At 39.5% G+C, this 8,576-nt stretch overlaps 1 non-coding gene across 1 annotated transcript; it reads right to left on the bottom strand.

Moving 5' to 3' along the window:
• Positions 1-277: 277 nt before the first annotated feature.
• LOC141637090 (small nucleolar RNA R71) lies at positions 278-384 on the bottom strand. Its single transcript, XR_012541652.1, has one exon. It is a non-coding gene; the product is annotated as a small nucleolar RNA R71 (small nucleolar RNA).
• Between the last annotated feature and the right edge of the window lie 8,192 nt (positions 385-8,576).

Raw genomic sequence — 8,576 nt, forward strand, 5'->3', positions numbered from 1 at the left:
ATCCGCATTTATCAAATTAGTCGAAAGAAGCCAATTTGGAGGGATGCCTAGTGAAGACCCTCACGCTCACATGGAGAATTTTTGCGACTATTGTGATGCGATTTGTCAAACCGGTGTAACTCAAGACAAAATTCGATGGGTCTTATTTCCTTTTTCTCTAATTGGCACCGCAAAACAATGGTTGAAAGGCCTTGATAAGGCTACTCTCGGAATTGATTCTTGGAAGAAATTGGCTCTAGCTTTCTACAAAAAGTTCTATCCACTAGAAAAGACTAACATGCTAAGAGCACAAATTACGGGCTTTAAGCAAAGAGATGAAGAAGCTTTGTATGAAGCTTGGGAGCGATTCAAGGGAATTTGTCGCTCATGTCCTCATCATGGACTTAGCGAGTGGTTCTTGGTACAACAATTTTGGAACGGTCTTTATGAAGACTCAAGAAACATTCTCAACATGGGATCAAATGGAATGTTCACCGAAGTTGATGACAACCAAACTTGGAACAAGATTGCGGAAATGGCGGTCCATAATTCACAATATAGTAGACCTCGGAAGGCTACTAGAGGAGGAAAGGATGAAGTGGACTCTATTACTCAATTGGGTGCTCAACTTAGTGCTCACATTGATACCATCAATTTGAAGTTCGAAAAGGCTATGGATAGACTTGAAGAAGCCTCAAAATCATCAAAGCAACATGTTAATGCCATGACGGCATCTTCATCAATCCCATATGGGATATGTGAGAATTGTGGAACTTTGGGACATGACCAAAGTGAATGTAGGGGAACAAATGAACAAGTGAATGCTTTTCAAGCATACAAGAGTGGTACCCCTTATTCAAACTATTACAATGAAAACACCAAATTCCACCCAAATCTTTCATACAAACGCCAAAATGTTCAAAACCCTCAACCAACATACACCCCACCTCCCATGAGAAACCAAAATCAAAGACCCTTTTACAACCAAAACCAAGGTTACCAAAATCAAACTCCATGCAATCAAAAAAATGACCAAGGTTTTGATGTTCAAAAAGCGGTCCTCCAAATGCAAAAGAATCAACAAGAGTTTTTCACTCAAATGCAAAAGGATAGTCAAGCAAAGGAAATCAATATCAACAACATCCTAGCCCACACCAAAATGTTGGAAACCCAATTAACTCAACTAGCATCTTCAAGCTCACAAAGACAAAAGGGGCAATTACCAACTCAAAGTAATCCCCCAAGACATAAAACGGTTAGTGCCATTCACTTGAGAAGGGGTACGAGGTATGAAGCATTGGAGAAGCAAGTTGAGGATAAAGTTGTAAAAGTTAGTGACAAAGAAGAAGTTGTGCAAAACTCTAAGGATGGACAACCATCAAAAGAACAAGTTTCAAAGAAAAATGAAGACAAGGCCAAGGAGAAGGAGCCCATTGTGATTAGACTTCCTTTTCCGAGTTGTCAAGCCAAGCCCAAATTTGATGACCAACTTGGAAAATTTATGGAGATTGTGAAGAATTTGGAAGTCTCGATTCCTTTCACGGAATTAATCAATCACGTGCCGGCCTATGCAAAGTACGTGAAAGACATCCTTACGAAGAAGAAGTCGATCCGGAAGCTTGAGAGTATCGCCTTCACTAAGGTGAGTAGTGCAATACTTCAAGGGAGTTCACCTCCAAAACTTAAAGATCCGGGAAGCTTCTCAATATCGTGTACCATTGGCGACACCACGATCAACAAAGCCTTATGTGATCTAGGGGCTAGTGTTAGTGTTATGCCGTACTCGGTGAGTAAAAGGTTAGGGATGGGAGAGCTTAAATGCACCAATATCACACTCCAAATGGCCGATAGATCGACGAAGACACCATTAGGGATATGGGAAGATGTTCCCGTAAGAGTTTGGAAATTTTTCATCCCGGTGGACTTTGTCATTGTTGACATGGAAGAAGACTCCAACATTCAAATCATTCTAGGTAGACCTTTCTTTCACACCGCGGGTGCGGTGATAGATGTGAAGCATGGAGAGCTCACTCTAGAAGTGGGAGATGAAATCAAAACTTTCAATCTTGACAAGACCATGAGAGCTCCCCGTTTGCATGAACCATGTTTTATGGTTGATCATTATAGCCGGAAGGATGATAGGAAGAAGTCTGAATTCTAATGAAAGAAGAAACTCGATGATGCTCCATTCAAAGAGCAAGGAAATTATAACAAAGAGAGCTTGAAAAGCTCACCAAAGTCAAGCAATGAAGAAGATGGCCTCATTAGCCAAGACAAGAAAGTGGGAGAGTTGTCTCTATCAACTCAAGAGATCTTTAGTGACCAAGTAGATGAAGTTTGTGTTCTTTGGGACGATGAGTTTGAAGGGTTTTTCAATCCCTACATTGGTAATGCTATCGATCAAGACCAACATGAAGTACAACAAGTGCAAAGATCTATTGAAGATCTTTATCATGACAATGAACAAGCTTTTGACTACTTCTTCAAGGTGTTGAGTAACATCAACAACACCTTGGACATGCCCCCATGACATCTAACTAAGGATGAGAGTTTAGTGGAGTCCTCTCCAAACCACCATTTGTAAATATTTCTAACTCCCTAACTTGCATTTTAATTCTTGCATTGCATTTTTTTGTCATTTTTGGATTTTTATGCTTTGATCAAGATATTTATCATTTTTTTAGAGAAGTGAGGGAGGGACTAATAATTTTATTGATATGTAGTGCTTTAGCTTAGTGTGGGGATAGCAATTGCCTAGGCTATTCATGCCTTAGTAGTGCTCCTACAATGAAAATGACACGGGATATGCAAGTGCACAGACGGAACTGAATCCGGGTAGACTAGGAGGAATCTGAGCGTCCTTATGGGGAATCCGTTCGTCTTATGGGAATCCGAGCGTCTATGGGAGAATCCGTCCGTCCAGATGAGCTGGAAAATTGAAAATTTTGGTCTGTTAGAGAATCCGAGCGTCCCAGCAGAGAAGACGCTTGTCTGAAAGAATCCGCTCGTCTTTGCAAGAAGACGCTCGTCTTTTTGCCAGTATAGACTAAGAAAATTCACTGTAACAGAATCCGCTCGTCTCTGAAGGAATCCGCTCGTCCTGAATTGCAGAAATCCGCCCGTCTTCACTGAAAGACGCTCGTCGTTAGGCGAGATTTCCTGAACCCAAAATTAGCATAATCCGAGCGTCCCGAAGGGAATCCGCTCGTCTTCCCTCTGCAGATTCGAAATTTCGGGTGTTTTAAATACCCCTTCCCACATTCATTCATTCATTCACTCATTCATACATTCAAAACACTACCCATAAACCCCAAAACCCTCATCCTCTCCATCACCAAAAACAAGATTTCCTCATCCAAATTCAACAAAATCAAATCCAAACTTCCTTACAACAACAATTAATCACTCCTTTTCCAACAATAATCAATCCAAGCACCAAAATCTTCAACCTTTGAGTCGATTTTTGAAATACAAAGGCAAATCCTTTCATCTTAAAATCGATTTGGGTATAATTGGAAATTGAAGATTTTCAATCTTTTCTTGGTATAATCATCAATGGCAAGAACAAAGTGGTCAACAAAGGCACTCAAGACAAAGGCACTCTCAAAAAGGCAACAATGCCTTCAAGCAAAGAAAGCTTCAATGGCTATGGTGGTTGCTAATGCAAACTTGGAAGTTCAACAACAACAAGATCCTCCCTTGGAAGCAACAACAACAACAACTCCGGAAATTGCTCAATTATCAAACTGTCCGGAGGTAATTTTCATTTCTAACTCCCATAGGGATACATTTGCCAAGTATGCTAAGAAAGCCATTCTACCCACCAAATTCATATGTGAAGATGCCTTGAACAAATTGGGTGTCCTTGAACAAACAAAAGCCTTCTTTGAAGCCATGGGGTTGGGAAAATTATTTACTACAAGAGAATTGACATACCCCTCCCTTATCTTGGAATTCTTGAGTTCATTGAAAGTTACTAAGGTAGAGACTAGATCATACATCGAGTTTCGCCTTGCCAATGTGAATAGGAGCATCACCTTTGATGTTTTGAGTAAAGCATTAGGTCTTAGTGATACACCATACTATCATAAGATGCCCGAAAAATATGACCCCGCTCCTCTTTGGGAGGCGATTTACGGGAAGAAATTTGTGAGCTTTCATGCTCGTCGCGTTCTATTAGTCTACCATCCGGGCATTAGAGTGTGGCACAAGGTTATCGGGAATACTATAATTGCAAGAAAAGACACTAATCACTTTACAAAGCTCGATTTTGTTCTACTTGAGTCGGCCTTAAATGTTGGAAGGGAATTCACTAAGCCTTACAATGCTCTAAGGCTTTTGGTGGAAAAATGGCTCAATGTTGATTGTGGTAAGGAAGGCACCGCTTTTATCATAAATTGAGGTCTAGTTACTCTCTTGACCAAGTACTTTGATCCAAATTTCAACAAGGATAACACCTGTGTGGCGATCAAAGGGGGTCATCTCATTGACATGGATGCCTTGATTAACAAGTACAAGTGGGTCAAGCACAACTCTCTTGACACCAACTATGGGCAGCTCACCAATGATGCTAGATCTTTCACTTTGCCTTCCAAGATATGCCGCTTGAGTGCTCATCGAACAAGCTACCTACTTCCACTCTCAAAAGGCGTCGAGTACATCATCCGTCAACAAAGGGGCTAAATTGAAGTGCCCTCCTCCTCTATTGTCACACCACCCTATCCATTCAAATATCAAGAGTTCAAACCCGAAGGTGTTGAAGTGGGCAATGACTACATGACTCTACTTATGCAAGAGATGCATAAACAAGCTTACAATGATCGAGTAGATGCATACTGGGCCCAATATCCACCCCTCCTTCATTTAGCTAGGCAAGGACTACTTGATCCTTCATGTCCTTTGCCTAGTTGGGCGGATAGGGAATTCTTCTTTCCATGCATAGCTAGGGGTGAAAGACCGGGTGAAGATGGGAATGTCGATGATGAGGTTGATGATGATGAGGGTGTTAATGAAGAGGTAGATGATGAAGAAGAAGAGGCTAATGAAGATGATGAAGGAAGTGAGCAAGGAAGTGAAGAGGGAAGTGGTGATGAGTCCGCTTCTGTGGAGGAAAATGATGACAATGATGAAATGGTGGAGGACTAGCAAGCTTTGGAGGCTCCTACCCTCTTGAGGTTTGTCTACTTCTTTCTTTGTTTTATTTATTATTATCTTGATCATAGTTAGAGAGTCCTTGCAACATTAGGACTAACACCTCGTCCCCATTGTTGTTCCCGTTTGAAAATCCAAAATGACAATTTAGTTTCATGCATCGCATCTTGTGTGCATGAACTACCCCATAATTTAAGACATTAGAAATAATGTCTATCTCGGTTTGGGGAAGTACATGCATACGCAACGGGAGGTAATCTAAATTACGCTCTCCGTCATAAACAAAAACTGATGCATCATGTAGTGTAGATTAGTATAGCTTGCATTTAGTATAGAATTCATGCATCATACTTGCATAATTTCCTATCATTTTGGCCATTGAGGACAATGACCATATTAGTGTGGGGATGGGAAATTCTAACTTAAATTTTATTCAAAAACCCAAAAAAAAAAATCAAATTTTTTTTCGAAAAATCAAAAAAATTGAAAAAATTGAAAATACAAAAACAAGTTCTTTTCCTTTGTAGTATAGACTTGTATATATTATTGTATATATTGTGTTTATTCTATCCTTGTTCACATTGATCGACTACGCCACATCCGAGACATGAGGATATTGAAGACAGCATGGTATGATCTTTCTAATCTCCTTTTTCCTCTTTATGTTAATCACTATGTGGCTTTATTTTGATTGATGCGATATAACAATGTGAATTTAGGACTTGCATTTAGATTATATGGCATATTAGTTGGTAGAATCACTTGCATTAGGATGTATATGTGTTAGTTGCATCATGGCATGTAGTAGCATGTTGAAAATTTTTGCGAAACCGTCTACTTGGGAAGCTTGACAAGTGTATATCGGCCCTAGTAGATGCTTTTTCTTCTTAAGACTTTGCTTGTTAGAATACTTGTAAAACACCCTAGGATGTGTCATGCTAGTATCCTTTGACCCATGGATTAAGGCCTAGTCAAGAGTACCTTGTGGTGTGATAACTCCTTGGCTACCGTTTATTCCAAGGTGACCCTTGAAACCATGCATCCATCATCCATGTTCTACCACATTTTTGTCATCAAAGGGAATGGGCACAAAAAGAAATTGATTTGAGTTCAATGAAATGAAAAGTGAAAGAAAGTTTGCAAAATGCATCAAATGAAAAGAGGAGCAAAAATAGACTCCTAAAGCTTCAAAAATAAGGCACCCTCACTACACATGGGGTGACTTTGAAAATGTTCCAAAAGAAATGCAAAAAGTTGTCAAGTGTTGAAAAGCCAAAAATCAAAAGAAATGGCAAAATAAAGTGTTCTCAAATGTCAAATGCCACAAGAAATTGGGGGAAAAAACAAAAACAAAAGCAAACTTCCAAAATGAAACTCAAATATCTATTGATCCCTTTATCCATCGTATCCATTTTTGTGCATGGTAGAGAGGGGACGACCCTTCTTCTTGTCTAGGCAAGAGGGGGAATTCCGCGATCCTCCAGTGTTTCTAACACCATAGGGAGTCTACTGTCGACAAAAGTATTTAACGAGTGAGGACAAAGGTACCCTAGCTTGACACAATTTGGAGGTGATTTATTTGTATCCTTCTAGGCTTAGTAGTTTGAAGAAATTGCATCTATGAACGAGTGTGTACCCCTGAATTGCTTCCCTTGTAGATAATTTCCGCCACTTAGATGAGGAAAGTGGATATTCTTTTGTAGATTCATCCATTACTTGATTTTGTGTGCTTAATGTTTGGATGTGTCGCCATTTTGGCAAGACCCACCTTGCCTTGCAAGAAGGCATCCAACCTCATGGTTGTTTTGTTGTGAGTTGAAGCGGCGGAGTGAGACCCGCTAATTGTCTCATATTGGCTATGCTATTAGGTTAGTTTAAATAACGGTCCTATTCTTTGTCACCTCTTTACTCGGGACGAGAAAAGGTTCGGTTTGGGGATATTTGATGTGACCATAATTAGAGCATATTTAGCCCCCGAATTAGCCTTATTCCCTTGCTTTTTAGTGCATATTTGGGTTATTTATTATCTTTAGTCCTTTGTTTTGCATATTCTTTGAGGTTTTGTTTCTTTGGTAGGAAAGGAGTGCAAACCTTGCATTTTCATGGCAAAATGAAGCTAAATTGATTGAATTCAATGACCAAGCATCAAAGAGAAGACAAGATTAGAAGGCCTTTGTACATACTATAGTAGATGCAATGATGAGAAAAGATCCTTGCATCCCCGAGGAATTCCTCAAGGATTTTATGAAGGGAAAGGAAGAAAAGAAGAAAGGAAGAAGCTGTAAGACAATCCGAGCGGATTGCCCACAATCCGCCCGTCCAAGAGGTGCAATCCGAGCGTCTTCCCCAGTTGGACGCCCGTCCAGAACCACCACAATCCGCCCGTCTTCCCTTAAATCTGCTCGTCCAACAAGCCCATAATACGCCCGTCCCGTGCCCCGGACGCTCGGATTGTGTGTCAGCTATTTCACCTTCTACTTGTTTTATGATGGATGCGCATATTTTTCTACGAACGGCAAAAGGGAGACCGGAGTCTCCCTTTAGACCGGCGATTCCTCAAGGACTTAATCGTCATTTAAGCCCTTAGTAAACCCTAATTTATGTAACTAATCCCCACTATAAATACCTCATTAGGCTAATTAGATTATCATGTTCTTCTTAGCAATCTCTAGTGTAGTTTATATCAATCAAATCTCTCTTTAATCTTATAATCAACATTTAATCAAGTTTTAATACAAATTTCATTTCCTTAATCTCTCTTTGGTTCATCTTTCATTTTGGGTAATTGAAGATTATTTGGGTTATTATTGGGAGATTGACAACTTTCCAATCAATCATCAAGTACTTCTATTATTCTTTGCTTTATTATTGGAATCATTAGTAGGTATAATTCTCTTAATCCCTTTTTAATTATTGTTAATTATCTTCATTTATTCATCATGTTTTACTTTGTTGGTGTGATTGACAACCTTGCTAGCATGTTCAACATGATAATGAGTGAGTAGTTTCCTTAGCTATGGTTAATGGGTAATTAGGGGAAACCAACATGGGGGATGATTCATGCTTAAATTAATATCTTTTCATAGTTTATTTGCTTGCTTATTGTGATCTCAACTTATGCATATGTTATGTTTAATGAAATGCGAGCCTATGAATCCTTGCATTTTTTACACATCACCTATATTTTCAATGGGACTTGTAAGACATAAACCAACTCGAGTCTCATTAGACCATGCATATATTTGAGTAGAGAAGATTAAGTCGACTTGTAGGTGTTGTGCAATCTAATCGATTTGGCTCCGGGACCCAAACTTTCCTAGGATTGTAAGATATAAACCAACTCAATCCATCACAACAATAATTGCTTGCTTATAATTTGAGAATATGTTTGTATGATCAATTCCCATGAATCCCCTATGACCCCATGACACCGTAGTGCCTTTTAT

Source organism: Silene latifolia, chromosome Y, assembly GCF_048544455.1.
Source record: "Silene latifolia isolate original U9 population chromosome Y, ASM4854445v1, whole genome shotgun sequence".
Lineage (NCBI taxonomy): Eukaryota > Viridiplantae > Streptophyta > Magnoliopsida > Caryophyllales > Caryophyllaceae > Silene > Silene latifolia.